We start from the raw sequence: 15,839 nt of genomic DNA, 5'->3' as shown, positions 1-15,839 counted from the left end.
ATATATATATTAATATTTATTATTGCTTGTTAATTATATATAAATTTTAATATGTATTAATTATATATATGATATATAAGCATCGATATATATTAATTGTATATATATTAATATCCCTCCTCTAATTATATATAATGAATTATAATTAACATATATCTCGATCGTTATATGTAAAGATATATATAATTGTCATATATTAATGTTTATATATGAAAGTTCACGTACATCGGTCTTTATATATATATATATATATATATATATATATATATATATATATATATATATATATATATATATATATATATATATATATATATATATATATATATATATATATATATATATATATATAAAACTAACATATATTGATGTTTATATTCTCATTAAGTACTATATATTAAATATAGTAATAATACCTTAAAAGATACACGTTTCTGTATCTTTATATTGTTTGCTTATTTTAGTTATAGAAAATTTCTTTATAGACCTCCCAACCTTCTAGCCCATCTCTGCTGAAAAACTTAAACTACCCATAACTTCGGAAATGCATTTCTGAAATGCAAGAAAAAGGTGTTTTCGGAGATGCATCTCCGAAAGCGCCATTTTTTTTGAAAAAATTGTCTTATTTTGGAAGTTCATTTCCGAAAACAGCATTTCGGAAGTTCATTTCCGAAATACTAGGCGTTTTGCAGATTAAGCAAAACAGCCCCCTCCCCCATTCATTTTACCCTAATCCTATTCTAAACACAACCTCTCTTCAAAATTTCTGCAAAAAGCAGGTGTGAAGTATCAGAGATAGCCAACATCTTCTTCCAATCTCAATCTAAATCCTCCCAAACTCTATTAGTGGTAAGTTTAGTGCATTTTTTTCAATTTGTAGGTCCATTATTATATCTCTATTAGGGTTGTTTAGGTTGTTTAGATCCATTAGTTAAACTCTAAACTGCTATTTGGGTTGTTTAGAATGAATAAAATTAGTTATGTTTTAGGATTTTGGGGTCTGCCATTGGAGGTTGCAGAGAAGTTCTTCGCAGGGGTGTTTCGGAAGTTCATTTCCGAAAACACCTTCATTCCCAGTTTCGGAAATGAACTTCCGAATTGTATCAGAAATTTAATTTTTTTTAGTTCTTTATGTTGTCTCGCATATTAATCGATTTCAATTGTTTTCAGGAACATGTCAGACAATGTAGCACGCATCAGACAAGGTAGAGAGACCCAGACTGCATCGGCTAGACGCGAGCGGGCGGCGCAGCTGGCGTCGACACGTGGATGGGGGCAGGGGCGGGGACGACGTGTGCGAGTTCCCGTGGAGATGGACGAGGGTACCTCTTCATCAGGATCTAGGAGTAGGCTGGCTCGGGTATCTTCTTCCCGCCCGCGAGAGGAGGAGGAGGAGGACGTGGCAGTGCCATACCACGAGGCGGAGGGGGTACCGGATGTTGACCCTCCACCCGGGGAGGAGGATGAGCAGGAGGACAGCTACCCGGGAGGGCCCATTGACACTTCCGAGCTGATATACTACCGCGACCACGTCGCTCGGCGGATCTGGGAGGGAGAGGTATTTTTTATAATTTGCCCGACTACATTATTTAACCGTTTATAATTTAGACGTTTATTCAATATTTTATTAACCGTCTATTTAACCGGTCTATGTAACATACTTTTTTATTTGTTTTTTTGTAACAGGAGAGAGATCCATTGAAAATGGTGAACCATGCCCGAAAGATTTTCAGTCTGTTTAAACCGACTGCCGAGTGGTTTAACGACGCTGTGAGAGGTTCAGGGCTCAGTGGGCTCTGCATGACGGGGTACACCACCATCAGCCACGGCATGCAGGGGGCTTTTGTGGAGCGGTGGCACAAGGAGACGTCTTCTTTCCACTTGTCGCTTGGGGAGATGACGATCACCTTGCATGATGTGCAGTGTCTTCTCCACCTGCCGATCAGGGGGCCACTGTTGACCCACTCCCGGATCCAGAGGGTCGTAGCCACTGAGTGGATGGCGCTCTATTTGGGTATGGAGCCCGAAGCTGCTAACTTTGAGTGCGCCACGACATCTGGGCCTCATATCCGGTTCACCACACTGAGCCGCTATTTCGAGTACCACCTGGACGCGGCGGCCGATGCCGAGGAGGCGGGTGACGAGCTATTTACACAGTATCACCGTGGCTGCGCTCTCCGGTGCTGGTACATGCATGTGGTAGACGCTGCAGTCTTTGTGGACAAGAGTGCAAGGTATGTCGATGTGACCTACCTCCGCTACTTCATGGACCTGACCACCGTTCACCAGTGGAACTGGGGGGCAGCTACTCTGGCATACCTATACCAGAAGCTAAATGAGGCCTCCAACTGGAGGACGAGGCAGTTGATCGGATCCTGCACACTACTCACGGTACGTTTCATTTTAATTGTTCCGTATTTATTTATGTTTCGTATTTATTTATGTTTCAGAGCTGGATCATCTCCTACTTCTCCCGCATCCACGGCTTCCACATCGATCCTGCGTACGTTGACGCCATGCCCATGGCCGCCAGATACGTTCTCCAGAGGGGGAACAATGCGGTGGGACCATACCGTGGGTACTTGGACCGCACGATGCACGACGACGTCACCTGGAGGCCGTTCAGCGACTACACTCAGATTTGTCCCCTTTGACGGCATATCTCTATATTCTGGTTGGTTGGCATGCGGGACTACCATCATGGTCCGGTATCTCCCTGAGCGGTGCATGCGGCAGTTCGGATTTGTGCAGATGATACCCAGGTCACCCTTTAAGGCTGCTCCCGACACAGTGACCAGAGTGCAGCTCACTGCCATGTTTGACGATTGGGAGCATCATGTGGTACCGGAGGAGTACCGTCGCATGCGGGTCACCCAGGACTGGCACAGTGTGGAGGGGTACGTCACATGGTTCTATCGGGTGTCACATCCTCTGCTGACACCCGACGCTCCCGGCGCTCCTAGGCCAGCACACGAGGAGATCCTGGAGAACCAGCAGGCCGAGGATGACCACGCCATTGATCTCCTGCCGATCTGCCAGCGGATAGAGAGAATGGCAACGACTATTAGCCTGAAAGATGGCAACGACTATTAGCCTGAAAGATGGCAATGACTATTAGCCTGAAAATGGCAGCGACTATGGCACAATGGCAATGATTGAGACAAGAGTTTTACTCCGAATGGTACCACATACATTTGCATAAGTCGAGTCACATTTGAATTACATTTGAATTGTGTTTGTATTGTTGAGATGATTAGATGTTTGTTGTGACGTGATGATGAGATGTTTGTCGTGATGTGTTGGAATCTTACTTGTGAATTGCATATATTGTCATGGTTGAGTGTTGACATTGTTGTCATTTCCTAAGATGATTATGTGATTTGAATTGTTGAGACGATGATATGTTTGTTGTGACGTAATGATAGTATAATTGTGAATTTGAATATGTTGTCTTAATTGATTAATGACATTGTTGCCGTTTTGAAATTTGTATTATATTGATAAGTTTTTTTGCAATGAAAATTGTTGTAAGATGTTATGTGATGCGAAGTGGTGAAATTATGTATGATCTATATGTTAGAACAAGATTGAGAATCTATGTTCAGAATCTGGTTTTGATGATAACTAGCATATATTTTGAGTAACAATTTTATTACTAATGGTTTCATTTAGTATGCAGATATTATGGTATAAATCTTATACAAGCTTTCATCAGAAGCATAATATAAAGACTACATCAGACTGGCTCAGATACGAAACATTCAGAAGATTGACAAAGCTAAATATCATTCATCAGAATATTAGAAGTTCTGAAGTTACAACGCAGAAACTCAACAATTGAAAACAAAAGATCAAGTCATCACAAGCAACATCATCGTCTACAACAACATATATAAAAGATAGTCATAACTCAGGAGTCAGAAGATTCAAAGCTTCAAGGATAACTTGCCTTGATCAAATTAAGAGACAAACGCATGACATCTATTCTTGGTCTATAAAGTATAAGAAGACAAGCTACCATTTCGAAACAATCTTGAAAGGAGAAAAACAAGTCTCAGAATCTAAGGGAGAACCGTTAGAAACATCATCACATGCAAAACGGTTACAACATTTAAAAGGAACAACTTCCAAGGTTAAAAGAAGAAGCAAGCTACATGCAGTGCATTGGGAAGACAAGCTAATTCAAAAAGAAACATGCCATCTACTATAATCATCAGGTTAAAGATATGGTTCTGTCAAGAACAACACTTGTCATTCATGAGAAAAATCGAGATGAAGATATTCAAAGCTCAACGGTTACATTCCAACGGTAACCACTCATCAAGCTATAAATAGAATCAAACTTCAAACTTGAAGATGTGGTGTGGTATCCATCTATCCATCCACCTATCCAAAATGGAGAGTGAGTGATCATCCATCCCTTGTATGGATCCAGAGAGAAAAAGAGAATATCAAGTGAGGTTCATCCATGGAGAAAGGATCAAAAGTGCAACCAAAGAAATATTCTGCACAAGAAGAGAATGAATCTGCATGAAGCATCTATGCATTTGTAGATGAAGCAGCTGAGCATGAACACTTAATTGAAGAAATATGAAAACATGCTTCAGAAGTGACACAAGAGGCAACACATACTTAGTATGTGATGAGTTAATCCATAGAGTTGTCATACACTAAATTAAGCCTATGTGAAGAAATCATAAGAATGTGAAAAATAAATCTCTGCTGATAAGCAGTATTCTCCACTAGAGTTATCAGAAGTTCACGAACACTTGATCAACAATGAAGAAGCAATCAACATATGAGCTATTGCTCCATATCTGCTTAAGAAGATGAAAAGAAGATGGTCTTACAATAAGGAAGTAATTTCAAGAGCTGAAGCTCTAATCTCCTTACTCATATGAGAAAAGACCAAGCTGAAAGAAGATTTGAAGACAAAGATCAGCATGAAGAAGCACTTACCATTTGGAGCTGATGCTCATATTCTACTTATCAACAGACATGCAAAGATCTCATTCAGAAGTTGAAGAAAAGAAGACTGCAAGATATTTGATTCTTGTATTTAAATGTAAAACATATATAGTTGTTGCTCGTAGTGTGTTATATCTAAGAAACTTATGATAAGATGTTTAGGCACCAGAAGTGACTTCTAGTCAGTGTGTCGTAAACAAATACACTTAGAATAGGAGAAAATCTGCTTATATAAGAAGCACACATGTAATCTCCAGAAGATTCCTTGAGCGACCAGTTAAGGTCAGAAGTTTGAGAAGACAATTGGTTGCGGTCTTTGTGGAAATCTCTTGGAGACCAAGTGAAGGTCAGGAGTCCAGGAGTCAATGGATGTAATATCTCATGGAGATCACTGAACAGTCCATTGCAGACAGTCACAGCAGGTAGTTGTGCAAGGAGTTAGTCACAACGCGTTGTTGTGAAGGTTACTTGATTGATGAACGTTATATCCAGAAGAGATCACTGAACGGTTCATTCATCTAGGGGTTAGTCACTTGCGGGTAGCTTGTGCAGGGTTAGTCACAGCAGTTGGCTGTGTAGGATGGTTAGTCACGACGGAGGATCATGCAGTTGTAATCAAGATTGGTTATAGTGGATTAAGACCTCTGGATAGAGGCAAATCACCTGAAGAAGGTGGACTGGAGGTAGCCTTATTCAGAAGGTGAACCAGGATAAAAATGAATGTGTCTTTTACTTTCTGCACTATTCATTTTAACTTAGAACCTTCAAACAAAAGTCCTGTAGAACTGTACTGAACAAGTCAGAAGGTTTGATATCCTTTAGAAGTTAAAATGAACATCTCATTGGTTATATAGTTTTACATATTCATGCTTCCGCAACATCAAAGCATGATCCAATAGACGATTAAATGAAAGAAAGAAAAGACATTAAAGAAAAAGAAAGAGAATTTTAATTGATAAAGAACACAATTCAATCCCCCCTTTCTTGTGTTTTTCTCCACCTTCAATTGGTATTAGAGCATGGCTCTGTATTGATCCCAAGATCAAACACTTAACCATGTAGAGAGATCCAGAAGGAAAAAAAAACACTGAGCTGAAGATCAACGTCATATTCAAACACTTAGTATAATCAGAAGATGTCACGGAAAAGATCTCAAGACTCTGAACTTATCACCTACATATCAGAAGGAGTTCTGAGAATCAACAAAAGAATATTCTACAAAGCTGAAGACATCAGAATGAAGAATATGTGCTCAATGGAAATATTCAAAGATGAACAAGTGTAGCTGACGCATGACAAGAGATCATCCGAGACTTATCAGCACCAGCCAGAGAAAGAAGATAAGAAAGAACAAGATTGTAAGAATGAAGACTCTGTAGCAAGTAAAGGCATAACATCTACTCAAATGAAGACATTCAAAATCAGGAAGACAAAACAAGCAAAGCCGACTCAAGCTAGAATAATCAAATCCATTCAGTCAAGATCAGGTCAAGAAAGGAAGACTCTTCAAGACAAATATCAGAAGAAGAAAAAGATTGAACCTCTTCATCAGAAGATACTCAAGCTAAGACAAAGACAAGAAGGAAGGTTTATCACTCAATATGGTCAGATCTTTCTAAAACTCTCTTTTATAATTTTACTAAATGAGTTTATTGATTATGTACATAGATTTCTTCTGTATATTTAGTTTAATTACTGCCTACTCTACTATCTGTCACATTATCCATGCATGTAAAAGGCCTCATAACTATAGTAAAAGGCCTCATAACTAGCACCCCCTTTTTACTAAACACGATACTGGCACAATTCTCTTATTTTCCCTAATTCTTCAATAATTCAATAAAATACCAAATAATTCCAATAAATAATTTAAATTCTAATTAAATTAAATAAGGGAAAATATGGGGTGTTACATTGTGCAATTCCACAAATAATGAGATGCAACATCAATAGACTCATGCATGTGGTACCAAAAACATCACTGATGACTTAGTCACCGTTATCTCCAAGGATCCCCACCAGTAGGATCGATTCCCGCTTGGAACCAGAGCTCATCACAAGTTGCACTCAATCCACACTATGAGATTGAGGCCATCACTAGACCAAAGCGTCCTAACACCACCAGATAATTACCCTGTAAACTTCACTAGACAAAAGTCCTACAAATTCTATGAAGGCATGATGCACAACACAACATAAAATACGACACTGCTAGTCAAACCGCATCACCATTCATCATATTCGTCGCATTCATCATATTCATCATCGCATGTTTCATAATACACATATTATCACCACAACATCAAAAATCATAAAACACAAGCCAAGTAATAACAAGACATGGTTAATTCAATTTCATAATATAAAGCATACTCGCTATTATTCATCACAAGGTATTATCTCGTCATAAAACAATTACTAGAGAACTATATCCTACAACTCATTTTATCCCACCAGAGAGTAGATTATTTTATTAGATCTCTTACGCTTCAATGGCGCGTCAAACAGAGTCTAGAAACTCAAGTTACGGCCTTTCCAAAATTTCAGTTTCAAACATCATTCTCCCGACGAGCTCCCTCTTTCGCCCGACGACTAAAGGCAGTAGCCAACGTCTCAATTTCCTTAAGCCTAACAATCGACGAGCCTCTCCACTCGCCCGGCGAGTCAAGTCAGTAGCCAACACCCACCCTTCCCTGCACCATTTTCTAGGCGCGTCCTAAATTAATTGCCTCTCCTAGCGACTGGGTCGATTCGCCCGATGAATCTTCGCGAACAGAGTTTTCCTATTGCGATTTCCTGCATAAAACTAGTCCAAATCCTTGCGATTTCTTCACATTATAAGTCCTAAATCATCATCTAAACTTATCATTTCATCTTATAATCACCACTCAATGTATTATACATTACGGGTATTATTCTATTGCAAATTCACACCTCTAATTCATCAATATCCCTCAATCGACAATAATTCAAGATAACCCAAAAACCCCAAAACCAATCCTACAATTATCTAACACTTAGGCTAAATATAATAATTAGCATATACTCCCCTTACCTTTGATTGAAGCTTGATCCTAATTCTTCTTCGCGTTTCACAAAGCCTTCAAATTTTTCCCAAGCCCTAACTCTCCTTTCTTTCACGCTTCTCCAAAATTCTATGATCGAATGATTACTTCTCTTCCTTCTTTTCTCTTTTCACTCTCACTTACCCTCTTGAATTGACCATCTTGCCCTTATCATCCTGAACCTCAATATTATTCTATTAATTTTAATAATAATTCTAAATGATTAAATATAATTATTTAAAATACTCTTATTTACTCAATAACCCCATAACCCCTATGCATCACAAAGAAATCGTTGAAACATCACGCATCATCATCAAATGCTATGGAGGAGTTCTTTTACTTTTTGGAAAGCCCCAAACATCCTCTACAACTTTCATGTTTGATGTTTTCTCAAATTCTCAAAGGATCATGAGGAAAAGTGGCCTTAAAATCACTTACTTTTAAGGTTCAAAACTGTTTTCTAAAATTTTCTAAGTGTTACAGAAAAAGTAATCAAATTCATGACTTCATAACTTAAACTCCTTCCATTTCTAGAAAAATATTCACAGGGACAAAGTTGTATATCTTGACTTCCTCTTCCATTTATGCTTTGGAGCACAAAAAATTGTTGCTTAATGAAGAAGTTATGACCATTCAAAGTTGAGCAAAAGTATGTGATTTCTTCATGAAAAAGTTAAAACCCTAATCTTTGACTTTTGATTTATTGGTTGATTTTCCTTGATAAAATGACTTCAATAATCATATATTCATGATTTTGATCGTCAAAATTCCCTGGTTGGCCAAATTTCTTAAAAGTCAAAGGTGATCTTGAACAATTGACATTTTCCAAATGAATTGCATTCTTCTAAGTATCAATTAAATCAAGTTCTTCTAGCCAAATGAATGTTATGAGTGTATTTCAATGAGGCATTGAAGATATTTGAATCATGTTTTGAGCCATGGAACCATGCTTTGACGAAAAGTCAACTTTATATAGAATTAGGTCAAAAAACCTAATTGTGCACCAGATGAATTTGAAAGTTGTTGATCTTGATTTGAACCACACTTGAGCTTGGATATTGATGAGGGAAATCACTTGAGCATATGAGAAATCTTGAGTCCTTTTTTGTGAGCCTCAAAACCCTAATTTTCCAGAGTTTCTTTATCAATCACCTACCTTGTGAAACAAGCAACGAGCAAACACAATCTTTTTGTATATTTTTGGTTAGTAAATGATGCATACATGATTATGAATGATGATAATGATGATCACACCCTTTGTGTTTAATGTAAAGATGAGGTGGGACCTCAGGGTCAAAAATTAGGGTACAACAGATGTAATAATTTTTATCGCTTTCATCATGATTGTGTTTTATTGATTTATTCAATTATTAATCACTTCAAGCATCACATTAAACCCTCATCAAAAAGAACTAATTCTCGATTCAATGTCGAGTCATTTTATACCTTGTAAGATGATTTCTTCTTTAAGCATTGACATCAATCGCATACCTTACTTTTGGACTTTCTTACAATGAGACTTGCTTGCACACATTCACATAGCTTACTCTTGGGCTTTCTGACAATGAGACTCGTGCATTTTCATTCAATTAGATGTTTGTTTAAATATCTAATACTTTTGTGTATGCTAGTTTGTAGAGCTGTCAAAATGGGCTACCCGGCCCTAAACAGACCGGCCCTGGCGGGTCCTGGGCTTTTTAGGGCTGAGCCAAAAAGGCTCGGTTTAATATGGGCTCGAGAATTACTACCCGAGCCCGGCCCTAGATGAGCTTCGGGCAACCCGGCCCTAAACGGACTTTTTTAATTAAAAAAATTAAAATAAAAACTCCATAATATTTATTATAACTAAAATTAAAAATTATAGTATTTTAAACATAATACATATTTAAGTACTATATATTATCTCTTATAAATACTATAATGTGTTTTTAAATACAATATATATCCAAATTGTATAAAATAATACTTGAATATTTAAAATAACAGAAAAACTAATATAATACAATCTAAGAATGTTGATTATATTAATGTATTATATTTAAAAATGAAAGATCAAATAGAATAGAGATAAAATTTAGTGAGGAGAGAAAAATCAATAGATATTTTGGAGTAAACAATATAAATATTAATATATATTTTTTAAATTTTATAATTATGCGGGCCTAATGGGCTACCCATGTAACACCCTTCTAAAACCCCGCGGAAAATTTAACAATAATCAGAGTAAAACATGAAAAGGGCATTACAATCTCCAAATAAATAAAACAATACTCATGTCATGCCATAAAAGAGAACGTTAAACTAAAATTATCCAGATTAACATGTTAACACAGCGGAAAATATCTCTAACATCTGAATAATGAAACAACCAGAGTTGTAGACTCAAAATACAATCATAAACAAAACACCCAACAATAAGAGTTTATCAAATAACTCTACATAACGTCCCCAGTGTTACACGACCAGAGCATGACACAGACCCAACTGACTCTAACGAATTACTTAACGAGCTAATCCTCACCAAGCACAAAAGCTACTCCTCAATCTGAAAAATAACAACAGTAAGGGTGAGTTTCATTCGCATTAACAAATGTGTAATACGGTGAACTGACTTTTAAAGAAATGTTGCGGATAGCAAGAGCCGCCACCGACTTTTATTTTATCCAATAAGAAAGGCTAAAAGAACAGGAAAAGACCTTTTGAAAAGATTTTGAGTCCGGGGGGTAAGTTATACAAAGGGAAGGTGTAAAGCACCCTTTGCATCCATGGTTATCCATGGGCTCTTAATTGCTTTGCTCTTTGTTTTCAGAAATGTAGAAGAAAAAGATATGGACTTTAGCTCGTAAATGAGCGTAGCCATTTTGAAGGATTATGAGAAAGAATATAAAAAGTTTAGAGCAAGGCAAAGCAATTAGGGGCAATTACCTTATAATTTTGAAAATGAGGTTCTTTTAGCCTTTCAGGGTGAAAGGGTCTATCCTTGCCATAAGAGGGCAGGAAGCCTTTCATTTGGAGATTGAAGGGTCGTCGAGTTATCGTTCGCCTTAAAACTGTCCCATGCCATAAAGGGGCAGATAGTCTAAAGGGAAGGATCAGAATAGCCTTTTCGTAGGTAGCCAGAAGATACCTCAGCCTTTTTCGTAGGTAACTTTCGAGGGTCGAAGTCATATTCGTGTACCGACAGCAGCATCATTAGGGACTTATGACTTTTATTTGTATCGAGGCAGCATGGCTGAGGTATCCTCGTATTCGAAGGACATGGCTATTCTGCAAAAAACACAAGGCAACAAGGCAACAGGCAACAGGCAACAGGCAACAGAGAGGTTACCCCAAAAGTGTGCGTGGGTGTAGCAATCACGTGATTATATTCAGTTATATTATCTTGTAAATTTAAGTGATGCTAATTCAGTTCAAGACTTGCACTCCCTAAGATTACTAACCATAACAATTAATATTAACAGTAATATTGGGGGAAGGGAAATTGTAACCAGCGGAGGAGAGGGGAATTGAAACCAGCGGGATAATAAAAATGGGTTTTAAACAAGTAATAATATAATTCAGGTTAGGGTTTAGGGTTACCGATACTCGACGCTTTGGCAAGTGACAAACCCTGAAAAGGCGGGAAAAATAAGAAGGCAAAATAGGGTGAGTGCATTATCGGTTCGGAGGCGAACATTGCTAACCCTAAAAATAAAAGGATAAAGAAATTTAAAATAAATAAGTAAATAAGAAGCACTTAGCTTTGCATTTGATCTGATATGGTTGACAGTCGGAGGAAGCCTCGGGGTCGACCCTGAAAATATATGGCAAAAGCAAAGATGGAAGAAGGTGTGAGTGTAAAAAAGTACAAAAGGGTAAACCCTAAAATCAAAAGGAAACAAAATAGACTTTGAAGTTTAAATGAATACTTAGCTTCGGATTTTGAAGGCGCGTAGTCGGACGGCACTTGAAGGATAACCCTGAAAAGGCATAAAAAGGGAAATATTCAGTGTAGGGTTGATTCTTACAAACCCTAATTAGGATTCAAATTGAGTGTAATGATAAATGGATTTAATTAATTATTGGTCTCGCGACCTAATTAATTAAATCGGGATAAGAAAAATTAAATCGAGTGTAAAAAATAAATGTGTCAGAAACATTCCATACATGCATATGAAATGTGTCAGAAACATTCCATACATGCATATGAACATGAATATAACATCAAATTATGTTTAAGACGCATAAATTACGTAATCGATTTTGAAAAAAAAGTGAGAAAACCGTGAGCGTATGGAGGCAAGTTCGCGAGCGTTAATCTTCTTTGATGATCGGGATAGCTTCGGGAATGATCCAGGAGTGTGTTTGAATCACTGAAACGTCCTGAATTGCTCTGCCACTTAGAAAACGGTTTGAATTTTCTCTTGAAATTTTCAAGTGTTCCACAAGTTCTTTAGGGCTGCAAAACCTTGTGAATTCGTCCAAAAAAAAAACCTCTCCTTGCCCTCAGTAACATCTCCATTTATATTAGAGGCATTTAGGTTAATCAAATTGAATGAAATTGTAGTGAATCAAGGAACTTGGAAATTGATTGAAAATTATCATTGAATCTTTCTAATTTTATTCCAATTTCAATATTCTCTTCCCAATCTCTTTAATCACAAAATTTGATTCAATTATCTTGATATTTCCATCACATAATAGACCTAAAATCAATTTTTTATTTTCCCTTATTTATTTATTTTAATTAAATTGAATTTTAAAATGACTTCAAAATCAAGATAAATAAAATAAATAATAAATAATAAAAATGACATGGGATTGGGTCAGGAGTCTTCTAATAAGATTAGAATCATGTTTGGATCAAATAAATATGGGCCCATTTGTAAAAAATCCAAATTCCTTCACGTTTTTTTTCAAAATAACCCATCTTTGACAAGGCCTATCTCCCTCAATTTTTGAGGTATGGGAGAGTGTGTCTTGGAGCTTTGCATCTTGATTTGAATTAGAATAGGAAAAAATGTATGGGCAAATTTTGGGGTATGACAGCTGCCCCTGTTCAATTATCTTAAACCTGAAGATGTAAAGTGGTTTATAGGCCAGTCAGTATCTGAAGGTAGAAGATGATTGCTACCGTGCTTCCACTAATTTACTACAACAATACCGATGTCGTCCAACGCAAGTGGTTGATTATGTGTGACAAATCTATAACTTCTAATGACTCTTCATTTTGTAATACATTAATATTTTTCATGTAAAATTATATAATTATATAATATATAAAATATATAAAATAAAATATATCGTCGGAGTCGGGGAATCCACGGGGACGGAGGATACTTTTCCAATCCCCGCCCCAAAGTGTTATCGGGGGAACTTTTCCCTCCATCCCCATCCCCACGGGGAAAAAAATCCCCAACTTCGGATCTCCGCACAGATATTCCCCACAGGGATCCCCATTAACAGATGCAATTGACATCCCTAGTTAGGCTGAAGGATATGTCGTGCGTCAGATCAGATCCAATTTGCATCCTCAGATGTCTGGAAAACCGTGCGTTAGGTCGAAGAATAAATCGTGCGTTAGACTATCCTCAACTGCATCCTCAGATGTCTGGAAAACCGTGCGTTGGGTTGAAGAATAAATCGTGCGTTAGACTATTCTCAATTTGCATCCGTAGATGTCTGGAAAGCCATGCGTTAGGCTGAATCTGAGCTTAGTATGTTGAGAAGTGTTTGTTGGAGATTGATCGTGTCAGCACCGTTCGTAGTAAATGAATTAGATCTTCGAGCGTTGACCGTTTACGGACCGTCCGAGGTTACCGCTTTTAGATTTTGAAAGTTGATTGTTTTAAGGAACCGTCCGAGGTATCGACTTAAATCTGAGGGTAGATTGTATAAGGAACCGTCTGAGGTATCGACTTTGATCCGAAGGTAGATCATTAAGGAACCGTCCAAGGTATCGACTTAAATCCGAAGGTAGATCATTAAGGAACCGTCCAAGGTATCGACTTAAATCTGAAGGTAGATCATTAAGGAACCGTCCAAGGTATCGACTTAAATCCAAAGGTAGATCATTAAGGAACCGTCCAAGGTATCGACTTAGATCCAAAGGTAGATCATTAAGGAACCGTCCAAGGTATCGACTTAGATCTAAAGGTAGATCATTAAGGAACCGTCCAAGGTATCGACTTAGATCCAAAGGTAGATCATTAAGGAACCGTCCAAGGTATCGACTTAAATACAAATGGAGATCATTAAGGAACCGTCCAAGGTATCGACTTAAATCCAAAGGTAGATCATTAAGGAACCGTCCAAGGTATCGACTTAAATCCAAAGGTAGATCATTAAGGAACCGTCCAAGGTATCGACTTAGATCTGAAAGGTTTTGAAAATGTTTATTTGACTGCAGCAGTAACCTGAAAAAGGTAAAGTTAGTTTTTTTTTATGTCATGTCATGATGCATGTAATGCGTTTATGTGACGGGATTCTCAAAATAAACGAGAACCTTGCATGTTATGTACGCACTTGTCGCGATGCATTATGTATTATGTATGAACATGTATGCAATTGTATGAATATGTTTATGATTTATGACGTATGACTATGATTTGCGCTATTTGACACCTCTTGATTGAGAAGGTGGATCTCCATGTCATTGTAACTTTGATGTTTGATCCTATCTTGAAGATGCTCAGCTGGGGATTTATGATTTCTGCTTGGGGACGATCAGTAACTTGATGTACCTTGATTGGGGATTAGAGATATTAATACACCATGCTGGAGAAGAGCGAAGTGTTGGAGAACCGGTAGTGTTGAAGATGTAAACTCTGTTAGGGGAGTCATGTCTTTGTCGGGACGAGTATGTTTGAAGATATCTTCTTGAGAATTGCTCTGTGGGGATACGATCTTGTGAAGTCGGAGCTGTGGGAAGGCATGGATGCCTTGAACATTGCCCCCAGTATTATAGTAACTACCATTCCTGGATTTGATTAGGACACACCGCTGAGTATTGATCAAGATGTCAAACTGGACTCGCATAGATTTGCCCCCGCTAGTAGAGACTTTGAAAAGATTCACCTCGCGAGGACTTTATGAGACGTGCACTATGGATGACATGCCCCTTGTAATCATAGGGCTTCAGATCTATTTGGATGCATGCCCCTGATTGTTTTGGCGCCCTTGAGAGATTCTCAGAATATTGACTTGATTACCCCAGATTGATCGGGCAAAGCGTGTTATGCCCCTTGTATACGTAGGAGACATTGCTTCTCGGAGTAATCTTGTTTGTCGGGATAACTTTCAGTCATTAATTGTACCCTGTTGCAAGTTTTTTCTGATGCTAACATTTGAAATTATGTAGCAGAATATATTTAATAATGAATTCATGAGATGCAATGCATATGTTTGTCTTGAGTTTTAAAAAACATTAAAACAAAAGATGTAAAAGCGTGATATTTGTACAAACATGCTATTTGTAACAATGTGATGTTTGTAAGAAACGGATATCAACTTAACATTTGTAGTAAACCTTAAGGAATCGGGATACCTTTTTGGTGACAGTATGCTTTCGAATTAACCATGCTTCAATTAGGACTTTCAAGGGTTGTAACGTGGCTTGGTTCACGGTTTAAGAAACAAAGGATAATGGCTCAAAATTTGATTGTACCCACCCCTCTTCGTGATGATCTTCAGTCCTAAGCTCAGTTAATTCAACTTATGCATTCAGGTTCCAAGAGACTTTTGGATTTGCACCTTTGATAATGATGATGGTTCACAAGCAGAGAGAACCTTTTGAGATGGCAGTCACTTATTCCTTTTGGTAGT

The sequence above is a fragment of the Vicia villosa genome, unplaced genomic scaffold (assembly GCF_029867415.1).
Source record: "Vicia villosa cultivar HV-30 ecotype Madison, WI unplaced genomic scaffold, Vvil1.0 ctg.000248F_1_1, whole genome shotgun sequence".
Classification (NCBI taxonomy): Eukaryota; Viridiplantae; Streptophyta; class Magnoliopsida; order Fabales; family Fabaceae; genus Vicia; species Vicia villosa.
The sequence above is the reverse complement of the archived record's forward strand: the minus strand, read 5'-3'. Positions refer to the sequence as shown.